The 15,716-nt window shown below is 39.5% G+C and overlaps 1 protein-coding gene across 4 annotated transcripts in view; it reads left to right on the plus strand.

Annotated features, from left to right (window-relative positions):
• The first annotated feature begins 683 nt into the window (after positions 1-683).
• Positions 684-15,716, plus strand: part of ctbp2a (C-terminal binding protein 2a) — a 113,820-nt gene continuing 98,787 nt past the window's right edge. For 2 of the 4 annotated variants that reach the window (XM_088635121.1, XM_088635125.1), the window contains exon 1: positions 2,655-3,031. The gene's annotated coding sequence lies outside the window, so the exon portion shown is untranslated. Of the gene's footprint in view, positions 826-2,654; positions 3,032-3,805; positions 3,825-15,716 lie in introns of those variants that run through there. The other 2 variants (XM_088635122.1, XM_088635123.1) reach the window with 2 other exon arrangements.

Consider the following 15,716-nt stretch of genomic DNA (forward strand, 5'->3'; position numbering starts at 1 on the left):
ATAATCTGCCCTGTGTTTCACTGCCTGGGGAATGAAACATAAACAAAGCAGACTTTGAATTTGAATGCGAAAGGGCTTTACGGAAAATTGTACAGATTAAATAAATTTAAAAAGTGGTAAACATATTAACTAAAAACCCTAAATGCATTCAGCTCACTTGGGGGTGAATAATAAACAGGAGATGGTTTAATCACTGCCATTGTGAGTTGGATAAAAAGAATGGGATATTTGCTCTTACGCATTGGTCCAGATGGCGAGGAAAACAGGATCTGCTTGAATCTTGAGTGCAAGATGAAGTGACAAGTAACATACGATGAAAGATATGAACATGATGACAATAAAAGCGACGACACAGCAACATGCCAAACAATGCAATAAGACAAGAAACCCAAGGAAAGTGCCCATATATATATAAACGTCGGCAAGTGTGCCCCTGTCTCTTTAAGGAATTAATATACCTTATCGCTGGGTGTAAAATAACGAGATCTTATTTGTCCTTTGAGATTTGCTTTTGATTGCAACTCCAGAATGCCCAGCCTCAGCAGTCACCTGGAACTGTGACAGCCCGGCGCTCAGATAAACAGGCACACCCATTTCATCACCTAAATTGTGCTGTACTTTTTAAACAAAATTAATCTCGAGCCTGGGTGCGGTCTTTCCGTCACTCATTCACTGCGTTCATCACTGTACATGTTCTATTTGTTCAGATCTACGACATCAAGGATAAACAAATTCTAATAATGTATCTCCGTTAAGGGATTTTATCAGAAATTCAGCTTTTGGCCAACAGCAATCTTAAAATGAACGAAGACTTTCTCCACAACTGTGAGTTTTAAGCGCTGCGGTTAGGAGTTCAATTAATTACAAGGGAGGGTATAAAAACAGAAAACTACAGTGGGGGTTGGGCCCCCCAAGTTCAATCAGTGTTCAGTCATGTAAGATTTATGGATGTTAAAATTCTTGCATAAATTGAAGGTTGCCTGTTCTCTCCTCTTAATTAGAGTTGCGGAGTTGATTTATGGAAGCAAGCGCTGAACTCCAGTAAGAGACCAATAAATACCGTTCCGACCACTTAGAAAATGGTATAATAACTGAAAGGCATATGTTGACATGAAAGTATAAAGAAGTAATACGAACAATCAAGTTACTATTGTAAATCATATAGGATTTAAGAAGCACAAATACACTCAACAGTAAGATTTGCAAACGATGATCAGCTTCCCAAAACTGATCGCCGGGAGAAAAAGGCTAAAAATGTCTACAGGTGGGTGTATTTTTACGTCAGCGTTTAGTTGCTTCAAAAGGCACCTAAAGCTGACATTATGGGAGATCTTGTGTACTTCTATCCGAATCTTATCAAAATAAAGAAAAGTAAACGAAAACAGCAGTCCCATGTTCAGGTCGGTAGCGTGTATTCTGTCTCGGACATACCACAGCGACCCACCTCAAAGAGTGTGACTGAACTCGGACCAAAAAAAAAAAAACAGCGCAACGCAGAAGCAATTTTACTTGATCCATTGAAATTGGAACAGAAAAATCTCGCAGTTTGTCGCTACTGTAGGCGCATTCCCGGGAGGAAAAAACGCCAGACATATTACACAGGACGACGCATTCACTTTCATTGCCCACTTTCATTGCCCATTCATTTTAATACCAACTCTCAGCCTGCGAAGAGATTTATCTCACTACAGTAGTTAATATACTTTAGGTACAACCAATTTTGATCACCTGTTCCGTCAGGAAGAGGAATCGCAAAAAATGCATGCGATTTTAGAAGCTTTTTCTTTACTTTGCAATGGCTTCCCTTGGTTTGTTTAATGATTTCCTGTCTCCCTATGCTTGAGAAGGGTTTACCGTAATTTCAATGTGCATTTACCACATTGTGCTATGCCACATTAGGGTATACGTGCTCTAATACAAGCATCCCATCACTGTAAAATCTAATATTACACGTGAAACTTCTTATTTTCACATAGAGATCCCAACAAATCAATTCAAATTTGTCATTCCGAGTAGATGGCTTCATAACATAAAACAGATCAGTTTGTTTACACCTCCCTTCACTGTGCTGATGTAGATTGATGGTAGGTGACAAGGATAAACTTCGCACTTCGCTCTAGATGTTACCAATTCAAGAATGTTATTTGGAACACTTAAAGTACTCGAACAAAATGGGATAGGCGCACAAATTGACTAAAACAATTAGAAAAACACAAAACGCCACATTCTTTATTAAGATACATTCTACAATTCTAAACTAATTTTAAAGACGCAAAACACATATTAACACTTAAGGGTTACTAGCAGCTCAGGTGATAGATGACAGACGCATTAACGTGGTCAGCAACATTGCTAATCCTAATTTAAAAGTTACTTCTAAAATTGCAAGCATTTACATAAGGATGCATTATAAAGTAGTGTGACCTCCCGTTTTCTTGTCTACGAAGGAAGTATTACTCGCAGAGCTGCTTTCTGAGTTCTCGCCCTTCGTCCGCTATTGTGCGGCGATTTGAGCTCTTCCGAACAATAATCCCGAGAGAGTGGCTACGTCTGTACAAAAAGAGAGTATCTGTAGGGGGCGAGGCTGGCTCATGTGGGTTTGTGTCATTGGTTTGTAAGAAGAGACCCCGCCTTGTTAGAAAAAAGGGGAAAAAAACAGAAATACACACACGCAGACCCTACCTCTCAGCCCTCGCTATAGGCAAAGAAAAGAAGAGCAATTCTTAAACCAAATACTGTACCACACTGTAGCCATCGGGGACATATATCACTCAGAAATACAGATCATCATTTTTTTCCCCTCTACATATTCTTAAAGAGTCGGACGAGGTCGATTCATTTGTTTCTGCATCGGAAATTGCTCTCTAGCCTACAGTTAGAGCTTGGAGGATTAAGTTTTTTTTGTCATTTTTAAGGTGGATCAGTTATTCTGAAAACAAGATCGATAGGAAACGATCTTTAAAAGCGGATGATGGTATTCTTATGTGCTTAAAGTCGTTGCTTGTGCTTCAGATAAAGGTCACATATTGAGGTAAGATTGAAATTTTGCCGATTTATTAAACAACTACGTTGTACACCTAAATGCTGTAGTGTGTAGTTGCAGTGTCGTGTCCACGATGTCCATGTGTTATCGCTTCATTGCGCCGCAGAAGAAAATGAAGGGACGGTGAGGGAATTGTATTCCGAGGACATCTTTGGTCACATAAACGTCTTAGTTCACTATCAAAAGAAATAAGCTTTTTCGTGCACCTAGTCGTTTTCCCCCCCTGTACCAGAATCAACTATACTTGGTGATTAAAAACTGAAAAGTGTTTTATCATTCTACAAAATTAATGGAAAGAAAAATGTTTTTTTTTTATATAAATGCAGTCGAATGACTACTAGGATCACTGTAGGCACGTTAAACCATGCCCTCTGCCTCTTGGGCTTTCTTTACAAAATATCGTCATCTAATTATTTCCTATCGTCAGTGTGAAATTGCATTAAGGAGTTGTTTTAGGTACTCAACAACGCGGGTTGGTACTTCACAATAATGGGAGGGCTAATATTCTAGTGCATGTGTTTCTGCATTATTATGATGAAATTGCAATGTCAGTACGCATTTTTGAAGGGGGGTTTACCGTTAAATCATTGAAGTGTAACGGGCTGGTTCCTTTTTTTACTTTAGTTATGACTGAACAGAAAGAGAGGGAAATGAGGCGACAGAAGGAGGAGTTGAGATCTTTTGTTTTACTGGGTCCTGCATTGTTTACTTTAGTGCTGTGATGGACAACATCTGCTCGCAGATTAGCGACGTTACCCGCCGTTTAGAGACCTTCCAAAAAGTTTGTGTGTTTATGAGTTTTTTTTCCCTTTTCAAGTTCTGCTGCTGCACTTCCAGCAGGTCCTTTCTAGGAATACAGCAACGCGAAAATGTTTTTGGTGCTCTTCATCAGTCCCCTTTTCCATTTGACGGGACGTATAGGAGTTCAATTACACTTATTGACGGTTAACTATTGCTAGAGCTGTTTGACCCGCCATTGATGTGAACGGTATAAGTAGTCTTGCAAAATATGTTTGTTCCATTTTTCGTAATTTAGGTGCATGCATATGTGAATACCGTTGTAAAGTGCTAAAGAGCAGATTAATTTTCATCGCTCAGCAAGAGAAAGCATTTGTTTTATTTCCGATTACTTGTTCGCGTTGCGATACAGTAGGTTTGGACCGGAACAAAATTGTGCGTCTTTTCCCACTTCTGGTTTCGGGATTTGGCGGCATGCAGTCCTCAACTGATGCTTTATAAATGGAGTTCATCAAACTAAACACACATACGCGTGTGAAAGAGCGATTCTTTCGTATTCTTTTCAGATGAGAGAGTGAACTATGTAAATGTATTTACAAATTAACCCTCATGAAAGAGCAGCAGCGCACTTTTTATCAAGGCGTTTGATTTTTTAATGATCACAGAAAGGGGATGTTAAATTCTTAATACTGTACAGTCAGGCATTTAGTCTCAAATTAGTCTCTGGAGATCCTTCTGCTTTTATTTAGGTTTAATTGCTCAGAAATAGCCGTATTGATATATAGTATTATAAAAGGTGGTTGGTTTATGTTATTATTTTTCAAAAAAGATTTAAAGTTTCATTTGGCAGTTAGTATCTAGCAGTGGAACAGGAGGTCTGCAGTGGGAGACCACAACTTTGTAGTTTTAAATGTCAAGTTACAGTACACGACATAACCTCTGGCCTTGATTGTTTTTGTTTTTTCCTACTTTACTGACTTAAAAAAAAACTGAAGCCCTGTTGGCACATTACTCTGACCTAAATGAGAAAATACTGAATTTTGTGCAACCTTATTTTCATTCAATGTGATGAAATAGGACAGCCCGGTCATCTTTTGAGTTTTGATTGATTGATGTTTGAAAGCTGAATAGCGAGCGTCCTTGGAACGGGCTCTTTGTATGGCAGTAGAAAATGGGCGGGTGTGATAGCCTGAAGGAATCGTGGCTCTACAGATGTGGTCTGCCTGGACATCTGCTGTTTCTTTGGGCATTGTCAAGTAAATTTTTAAGATGGTTGGCAGTATTATACAACAAAGCCTCCTGTCAGAAAACTCCATTAGGCTCTTTTCAGTCTGAAGTGCACCACATTTGCCATATTCTAAGTCAGAATTTCCCTCAAATGTTTGTTTTCTGCAATAAGCACTTCTACACAACCCTCTGCTGATAAAGACTATGAGGCATTCCTGACCTATTCATTTTGAAGTTCTCACAGGGTTTTTTAATTGACGTCTTTATGGAAATAAGGTCAAGTAAACCCCAGTAGTCCAATCAAAATGAACTAGCAAATAACCTTTGGAGACTACTGTAATATTAAATTACATTCAGGCTTACATGCATCTTATAAAAAATCAACAGCTATTGTCATTGTCTTTGTACAGAAATGTCATACAGTTAAGGTGTGGTTGCTTTTTTTTTCCCACTGAATGCTTTGGCATTTAATATTCAAAGCCTGATTGATCCAAAAAAGAAGGAGCTCACACTTCCTTAACAGCAAATTGCCTTGTAGACCTCAATTTGTACCTTGAAGTGCCCATTCTCCCATCTTCTGCTTGTGTTCTGTAGTAGCAACCTATCAATCAAAGCAATTGGACATTTCAGAAGGGACCTCTGTTAGCCTCAGCAGTACTTATTACAATCCGTCATTCAGAGATTCATGCTTTATCGCTTTATCGTTGAATATATATTATAGCCCAGAGTCTGTCTCTGTTTAAAAAGCTTTTTCAGTGATAATCATTAGAAAGAATTTATCGCTGGCTTTTGTTGGTTTCAGAAAGACACTTACTCTGCCTCTTTGATAGCTTGCAAACCTCTCTGCTGTTTGATTAAAGTGAGATATAAATCCTGGTTGTGACGTTGCGAAGGTAGGGCCTCATCACTTCTCCCCTCAGTGCGTATACTCTTACATTTCCCTTCAGGAGCTGCAAGTATATATGAAAGAAGTATTTTTCCCCTGAAGGCAAATGCATCACTTTCTGAATCAGGCTGTAGGCCTACATGGCAGTTCATATTAGGAGTTTTGATTTGTCACAGACGTAAAATAAATTTAAACCAACAGAAAACCAATACTTTTCTACTGCAGGTACGTTTACTGGTAAAGATGGGAAATCCTGTTTGATGGGAACCTCATGTTATATCCCTGACCTAATGTTGCTAATAAAAGGTGCATGTCCTTTTCTCAAACTCCAGCTGGGCAGCCTGTTTCATGTGTCATGTATGTTGTCAAAAAGGGAAAAGCTGACGGCACCCCAGTGAAGAAGTTGGCCCCTGAACTGCTTCGTAAACTTTTCAGATTTTATTGCAGAGGGGGATTTTGAATACAGGCTTCTAATTGGTCTCTGTAGACTGAATGTTACTGTTTTGTGTTCTTCACAAGTGGCTATTTACCAAAGCACTGTGGTTTTCGGCTGAGGTGCAGATGAGCTCACTTGCGGTTGGTGTTGATGATCATTACAGAATTACAAAGGAACATGCCTGCTTGTTTCCCCCTTAAAGCCAGGTGTCTTTGCTTAGCTGGAAGGCATTTACAAAATCTTCAAATGAAAGTGTCAGACTAACTAGTTTGCAGAGCCTCTTTGCCTCTCTCTCAGACTGCGAAATAATAAATAGTAAAGCTTCTCGACAGACCTAAAACGTTATACAATACCACACATTCAGTATATTACCCAACAAGCAAAAGTAAATGTTAGCATGGAGTACATTAACAACTCATTTAGGTGGAAAGTCTGGCTAAATATCAATTCTTCTGTGTGGTACAGTAATTTTGCATCAGTCTGATTCAACCCTGTTTTTTTTCCTTCAAAGAACACAGTTCTCCTACCCTCTCAAGCAAATATAAAGTGTTGCACAGGGATCTGAAAAAGGAGGCTTTGAATTTTAACAACTGTTAAGTGCCCACAGAACAGCCTTTTCTTACATTTCAGCCTTTGAACTTGACAACGGAAAGGTCTTTCTGATTAAAATAAAAATGAAACAAGATGTATATACTGTTTCTAGTTTTGTAATTTTTTTCACTATTTTGATGAAAGGTGTGCCGATCAAGCTGCTTGTTTCTGTAAGACTGCAGTAATATTGTGCTGTCGGGGGAAAAAAAACTCTCTTTAAAACTCTGAGCAGCGTACTGCTTTATGCAATCTACCTATAGTTATATTTCCTCTTCTGAAAAGCCAGAGTGCTGCTTTAATTAGCATTGAGTAGGCAGTTTGAAGGTGTGTTAAATTTAAACAGGCATTACTGCCCCCACTCCCTGTGTATCCTGATCTTTTTCTTGTGTGTATGTACTGTATGTATGTGTGGGGGGGGGGGTCTTTTTTCTTATAATGATAGCTATACACAGTGTTTTCACAGTCGCAGGGATTTTGTTCAGTCCAATCTGAAGCGATAGGAAGACATAATTGCAGTTCTGGATGTCTTTTTCAAGAAACTGAGCACAGAGCATGTAATCAGGTGGAAGAAAGGAAGCCTAATCCCTCCGTGTGATCCATACAAAGGGACAATGCAGCCTCTTGTAAGGGTGAGAGAGCAGCTAACACACAATTAAGGTGTTTGAACAGTGGGATGATTCGCTGCTTTTTCAAAAAAAATGGGGACAGAGTGGAAGATCGGTGAAAGAAGTATTTTCTGTACCTTGTTTGTGCACTTCTGTGCACAAGCTTAATTTTTTTTCCACGTGTTGACAATCGACAGTATTGTGTTGGGGTGATTGTCGTGCAGCAGTAGTTGTGCTGGGGCTGGAGCTCTTATGTGCATCCGAGAATATGCTGAAGTGGCCTCGTATTAAGTACTGTGATTATTGAATGATCCAGGATCTTTCATTTCCAAGTTGAACACTCAGCATTTGTGTGTGTGAAGCCAGAAGCATCAAAACCAATGAAGCACTTTACAGGTTAGGAGGACAGCGTGCTACCAGACAGGTGTGAACCATGATACTTGATCGAAAGTACTTGGTTAGAGCCTATACTGTATGTTAGCTTTCCAGTAATGACTTAACAAGATCCACGTCTGGGCTGTATATAGTGAGAACATCATACAGTAAGCTTTGTCTGCTGTCAAAGCACGTTGCGTCTTTTGAGCAGTAGTAAAAGTTTAAATCTGAATTTAAATTATGATGAAGTTTTGGTAGCTACAACACTCATTTTAACTAATCAGATTCTACAAACATTATTTAAACCATTATGTTTGTGAGAAGTATTTTAACTAGTTTATTGAAGCTCATTTAATCAATTAGCTATAGTTTCAGCTTTCAATGATCAGAGGTTAGTGCTGAGCATGCTTTTGAAATAATAAGAAATCTAATTCCACAGCAGTTACAGTACAATTATCAGTTATTTAAGTCTTAATGCAGTGTGTATTGGTATCCTTCACAAACAAACAAATGGACAACTAATAATTTTAGAATGTTTATGGTAAAGGTTTTATCAGAATCTTTGAGATTGTAAGGCTGTACTAGTGCATAGTGCCACAAGTCCACTTTATAGTAGTAATAGGCATGCAATTACACAATACGTCACATGAACAGCATGTACAGTGCAAGTAAATATATTTTTGTGGAGTTGTGTAAAGATGTACTTTAGCTTAAGCATTTTCTTTATTTTTATTGACATTGACAATGCAGAAAATGCCTTTTGGAAAAAAAATAACATTGTGCTATTGACTATTATCCACTTTAGCATATTTCTGACATAAGAAGTGAAGCAGAATCTTCTCACTCTGGTTTTTGTAAATGGAATGCCAAAGAGCCCTACAACATCACGTGTCATTTCTCCCTCTTCTGAAAAGATGAATTTGACAAAACATTCGGCCAGTTTGCTTGAATAACAAGCAAAGCCTGGTTGGTTTATATAAGTATTATAGTAGATTGTTAATCTTAAATCCCATTGCCCTTGGTTACAGAAGTATTGAGATGTATGCTAATGCTGTAAGGAATAGACCACCTGGTTGCAGTGAGTCATGGAGTCTTTATTACCATTGCCTCCTACCCCACACAGCAGGTGTCTTTGGTATGTCACTACAGAGTTTTGGCAAACCCTTTTATAATTACAGTGTGTATATATATATAGCAGATTCCATATTGTCTGTGTAAAACTATGCATTTCTTGCATGATTTTACAATTAAGTGTCGCTTAATAGACCTGTTACATTCTTTTAGGATTTACCTTTGCATGGAATATTAAAGGGATTACCTAAATGTAGTTTACAGCTTCTATCAAATATTTATGCAGGTGGTTGCTTAGGTGGGGAAGGGAGGTGGGGGATTATAATATAATGTAGAGACAACGGGACAAGAATGTTTAGGAAGATTGGAGAAGTCTTGCATGTGAGCTGGAGGGGAGAGCAAGCAGAACACAGGCATCTTTGGTAATCTGTTAGTGAAGACATCCAAGGTCTCCTGGACACTCTCATAACTTAGATCATTCCTTGGGTTATGTATATATCAGTTCATAGTCAGCATTTAAAGCGAGACTGCTGTCTCAATTTCTCAGACTGGTTATTAACAAAAAAATTGAATGGAAGGTATTGCAAACATTTTACAAATTAAGAATTAAGGACAAAGTCATGAACAAAATTTGTGAAAGTACTTTGTGGTCGCCATATGGTCGCAAACCCCTGCTATCACCATGGGTGAGAGCAAGAGTTTGCGTGAAGTGTACCATGAAGCCGCCCTTCCTGCTCACTAGTCACTGTTAACGAATAAATACAAGTTGTGCAACAGATATTTCACCGCAAAAATGTTCCAATGTCATCTGCATGCAGAATTAACAAGTACGTTGTATTTGTCGGCAAAACTGTCTCAAAGTTGAGAGTGATATTCCTATTGGATTTAAAGAGGTGTATTGATAAGCCTGCTTGTTTCCAATGTCATAGGGACGCTTCACTTCACCAGGTGTTTGGTTGCCTCGTTCTAAATCACAAAATATGGTGCTGCACATACCTGGAAGTTTGGTCTATTTTGTGATGTAAATTGGGGGTTTCACACCTTTATACATTTTTACTTTCAGTTTGAAATGCACTCATCAATATTCAAAATATATGAAATAGTGTTGTAGTTCCTCTGTAAAACATGACGGTCTTTTTGCCCCTTGTAGCTGGAATGCTGAATGTACAGGACCTTTATTAATATGTTTAAGCACTGCATTTCTTAGTAATTCAGAATTACCACCCGCTCTTCATACACAAACCCAACGGGACCTGTCATTCATGTTTTTAGGTCTCTGGAGTGACCCCTGTACCCACGCAGGGAGAATGAGGACGTGCAGACAGGCTCTCCCCACCCCCCCCCCCCCCCCCCACCCAGTCCAGCCAGTATTGTTTTCACATGCGACCAGCTCTGCAGCAGCTGAGCTGACGGGTATTTCCTTGCCTGTTGAAGGAGAGAGGCGCGGCCCTCCCTGACATCATCATGAGACTGCAGGAGCTCGGGAAGTCGCTGTTTCTCCAGGAGCCGGCGAACTCTGGCAGACTAACCCCAACTTTACCTCTTGTAGGGCTGACCGAGTTGTGCTACTAGTTCCTTTCATATCATGTTATTTTGTCTGCCTAAATACTGGGGAGGTTGAATGCTTTTCATTCATTTCCTTTTTCGCATTCATATCAAATATTTCATTCAATAATTTTATGTATAAATATTTTATATACACTTTAGCATGTATTATTCATAAGATGTTCTCGAACCCAAGCCTGAAATAATAACCTAGTGTACCTGCCTGTTTTTTTCCACTGTCAATTCTCAATACCATTTCAGTTCTGAAATCACAGTGGCGGGGCAGCAGAGTTTAATTGCGATGTTGCTAAACTGCAGATTCGACCGTCCTCCTCTGTCATCTTGGTTTTTCAGCTGATCCCCAGCTGGTCTCCAGATCTCTTCCTTTGCAGCTTGTTTTGAGGACAGCTCAGCTTGTATTTCCGAGCTCAGCGCAATCTCAGGAAAACAAGTGGACAGGTTTGGAAAAAAGAAAGATTGAACTTCAGTTGCGGAAAAAGCGGGAACAATTGTCTCACAGCTTCTTGTACTGAATCAAATGATCACCAATACTGCCAGCAAAGAAAGGCAGTGCTTTCAAACTCAAGAGTGTTAAGAGGAGAATTCCATATGCTGTGAGCTAGTGGGTACCGGGGGGTGAGGGACTGATAACAAGAAGAAGCTGTAACACTATTTCACATTTAACAAAGAAATCTTCAGCATGCTCTCTTGTTGGTCCCTTTCCTTATGTAACATCTTAAAACATTTGTGCCGGATTGTGTGAAGTCAGGCGTGCGAAAATCAAGCAAAACCTCCCCTTGTGCTTCCCATGGAGCTGGGACAGATGGCCTCCTTCATTTCAGTGCTTGTAAACGTTCGGAAAAATATAATTGTAATAGCTGAGCCATGTTAAGTCAAGAGCTAGATTCTGTGTGTACAGCAGGGTTGTTTTGCATGATGGTGTTTTGCATCTCAGAATTTAGTTGAATGCATTGAACTTCTACTACCAGAAAAATAAAAATTTAAAAATAACTGAGCTTTCTTCGCACGAGGACGAGAGATTGATTACATACAGTTTGATTTAAAATCTCCAGTACATACTGTTATTAAAAGTTAAAAAATTAAAGAGAAAAAAAATCCCTTAAAACCTTCATATATTGTTACAACAGTTACATCATTATACTGTATATTTAACAGTGGATTGGAACTGTACTGAGCGGTATCAAATTTTCCCGTTGAAATTATTTGCTTGTATCTGTCATAACTTACTGTACAATCAAACTTCATGTTACAAAGGAAATGAGAAAAATCCTGTATGGCTGATTTAAGGGACTTTAATCTCAAATTAAAGCACGCTCGGACAATGAGTGTTCAGTCAGTGACAGTTGTTCCAGTTTCCAGTTTGTTCTTCAGAGTAAAGGTGATTGAGCAGTTTTTCCACAGAGTTTCCCTTACAGAGAGCAGTTGCTCATGTTGCACATGTTCCACAGCAGCAGAGTCAGTGAGAAACCTTTCTCCTTTCAGATAAACAGAAACTAGTACAGGATTGCTGGACTCCTGTGGCCAAACTCATGCGATTTATTTTCTGGAATTTGGTTTTTCTAACAGAGACTCCTGTTCTTGACTCAGTAGGGGTGTGGACATCTTCTGTATGTAATGCTTCATGAGAAGGAATGCCTGCTGTCCTCCTTCTATACTGAAATGTTTGGATGTTTTGGCTTGGCGGACCGTCTTGGGTGTGTTACACTGCCTAGGTGATACACTTAATTTACTGTGTTTATGCTGTGGTAGTATAGTCTCACAGTGTTGTTCATTGCTTAAGCTGGGCTGCGCAGTAAGGAATTAAACATTGATTTCTCTCTTATCTCCCAAGTCACACCACCCCTGAACTGCCTAAAAGAGGTTGCAAAATTGGTGCCACCCCCTTCTATTTGAAATCTGTTTGCTTGTGCGGTTCCACCTTAAGGCCTTGTACCCATGGCAGCTCTGACACACAGGGCAGCTACAGCTTCACCATTGAGTAAACATTAAGCAGGACATGAAGAAAATAAATGAAGATAACAGTAAAAACCCCAGAGGTGAGATCAAATAGCAGAAGAGTAATTATGAGGGATGTTTATGGCTTACACTCTATTAAAAGGAGGCTCTCCCTGCTGCTGTTAATGAACACCCACCTGGTGAAATTGATGTTCTGTAGATTTCCCTTTGACTAAATTACAGGTCATTTTCATAAAAATGAGCCCTAATTGTTCTCGGGGGCAAGGGGGAAGGATGTGAATTAGGGAAGTTTGGTTCAGTATAACTTGGCAAGGTGACTGATTACGTTAACATGTTTGTTTGAATTTGTGTCAGACCTGTATTCATAATCATTTGTTTGTTTAATGAAGGCCTTTCCTTGGTACTGCTGAAGTTTTAAACAGATGCGTGCTAGTGGTGGATTAGATTTCTTTATTAGTGAAAGAGTGGGGTGGAGGGGAGCTGTGTTGTGTTTTTTTAAGAACCGTGTGTGTGTGTGTGTGTGAGGAGTTGAGGTGGTGCCTCTTGGTTGGAAGTGGACACTTGTTCAGTAAATTTTGTTACTGTTCCCCCTCGCTGCCACCACCCCCTCTCTGGCACTGCAGAGAATAAGAGCATTAGTGAAGAGAAATGAGAGTATCTTGCTCTGTTGTTGCTTGGCAATATGTATTTCGAAAGGGGGCTTTTATTTTTTCCAACTGTTTCAGCTGTGGACCTTTTGTGAGGGCTGGATTAATCTAGAGAAGTAAAAAAAACAGCTACCTAAAAATAAAATGTTTAGATGATAATGTTTTAGGAAACCACAGACAGTGTGCCATCTGCAAACTGCAGGGTGTGTGAGTGACACCCGGCCACTGCTGGGATAAACTATTAGCATTGTTATTAAATAGCTGCTGCCACTCTGGTGATCATATTAAATCTGAAACGCTCACTGGATGCAAGGAAAACAAGTGCGGCCTTCTCGTTTTGCTGACGTAGTGGGCAGCTGTGATGGGGAAGATTATAAGGTGATATACAATGTTCCTCAAAACGAAAAGGGTTTCGTTTGCTCCCTCTCAGGGCCGTGCACACACTGTCTCGGCAACGCAGCAGAAAGCAAAGCTTGGAAGGCGGCCTTTTGGTGCACACGTTGTCTTCTTTAGAAAACAGATTTCACAACAATTGGTGGAAAGCCAGTGGGATCAATTTTTTTCAGGAGAGGCAAGCTGCTGATGTTATGAATAAATTACCTGTTGGAAGAAAACATCGGCACCTATTTTAAGGAAACCTGCCTCTTCCACCGAGTTTGATTCCAAACCATTTCCTTATGATTGCTAATCAAGAAAACCTACAAAAGCTTTAGACAGTGCTTGTTTGGCAACTGCATAGTAGAATAAGGCTTTAACTGTCTGTTTCTTTAGACAACTGGCAGCTGTTCAGAGACCGCAATAAAATGTTTAAATGAGTTCATTACTGTTTGTGGAAAACTCCCCACAGGTGAGCTGAGGATGATCTCATTTTCATATGAAATTGATTCCTGGGAAGTATATAGACATCATATAACCAGGGCCCTATTGCTCAAATTGCATTTAATATGCCCAAACACCCACTCTTACAACACTCTAAACTAGGGGATAAACAGCTTTATTTTGGAGGATTTTCAGAGACAGATTTTGCTGTGTAATAATTGTTGACTTAATTACAGAGTGGAGTGGTAACTCAGATTATTTGGTTACAGTGTTAATGTTTGAATTGTTGTCTGATAAAACCCACAGTGAAAGTTAAAGGTAGGCCTGTTTTTTTAGATTGGAAAACCACAGGTGATGATGACTCTGTGCTCATTCTGCGGATGCTTTTCTCAGAGATGGGTTTGAGAATGTTTGAATTGTTCAGCTGAGAAAAGCAAGACTGTTTCATTAAGCATGCTAATAAGTATTCACCAGTTTGATGATCTAAAAACACATTTACTGCTTATCTTAAATAATATCCAATTTGTGTGTCGCGATCATTCAATTGAGCTATAACAGTGGAGCAGAAGCATTAGACATATTCACAATGACCTTGAACACCCACATCTAATCAGTTTACCAACCAAGGTGCAGTCATTGTTCTTTATTTGACTTAGACTTTTCTCTTCTAGCTTCTTCCGCCTCTAAAATATGCTTTTAGATTAGTGTTGCATGGGTAGCTCCTGTAAATAGAATTGCTTGACTCAAATATGTTTTGAAGAAAAATTTAAGCCTTTTAATTTCACACTGCTCATTTCTCTTGTTCCAATGGTAACAGTATTGGTGGGCAGTGGTTCGTCTGAGAATTATCTACAGTATATATTTCTATTCTTTTTCCAAAAAAGAATTCAAGAACTCATTTCTATCTCTTTTGTGAGCTGTTAACAAGTGTGTTTAGAAAGCTCTTTGAGTGCTGTGTACAGAACATGTCTTTCGGTCATCATCCCACTGTGTTCGGTAGGAGAGTCCTTACTGGAAACCCTTTCCTCTGGTGCTGTACATCTGGCTCTCCTGCCTGACTTAGGGAACAGATGTTTTTTATTGTAGTTGGCTGGAGTTTTGCACGTCTTTTAGTGTCTTATCCTCTATGTGTGTTGCACTGTCTGAGGTGGTAGTAAATGACGGTCAACCTGGCTGTGCTTGTGGATCCTGGTGTTGGGGAGCAGACATCACAGTGCTGATCTGTATGGGCACTGAGGGGTGATGACAGGGCTTACAAGTTGTGTAGCAAGCATCTGGATGGCTATTTGTTATGTACAGTTTCTAGAGTGAGCATGAAAAGAGAATGTCATGTACCTATAATAATACGGTAGATAGTAGATAGTATTTCAATGTTTTTGGCTTCTTTCTGTGGCATCTGAGTTGTAATGTAGTGAACAGGTACTGTACAGTAAATATCACCTCTTTGTTCCTGCAGCCCTGCATGTGGGCATAGGACAGCGATGATCCCGCTGGCTGTCCAGTTCCTCTTCCTACGCAGCAAAACTGGGAGGTCTGTGCTGAGGTCAGATAATTGCAGTTAAAACAGAGACTAAGAAATATTGTCGTGCCAAAATCTGAGCTAATTGGTTTTTTTTTCTTGTTTGGAGAAGAGCTGCTTTCTTCACCTCCTTTCGTCGTGCACTGCAGTCTGAGTTGAAGTTTTTTGCTGATTTGCGTTTTTCGACAATCTTTCCCCTATGCGCTGGCACCGTTATTGGAGAGCAAACGAACCGTT

This window comes from Lepisosteus platostomus, chromosome 6 (assembly GCF_059453375.1).
Source record: "Lepisosteus platostomus isolate fLepPlt1 chromosome 6, fLepPlt1.hap1, whole genome shotgun sequence".
NCBI classification, from domain to species: Eukaryota; Metazoa; Chordata; class Actinopteri; order Semionotiformes; family Lepisosteidae; genus Lepisosteus; species Lepisosteus platostomus.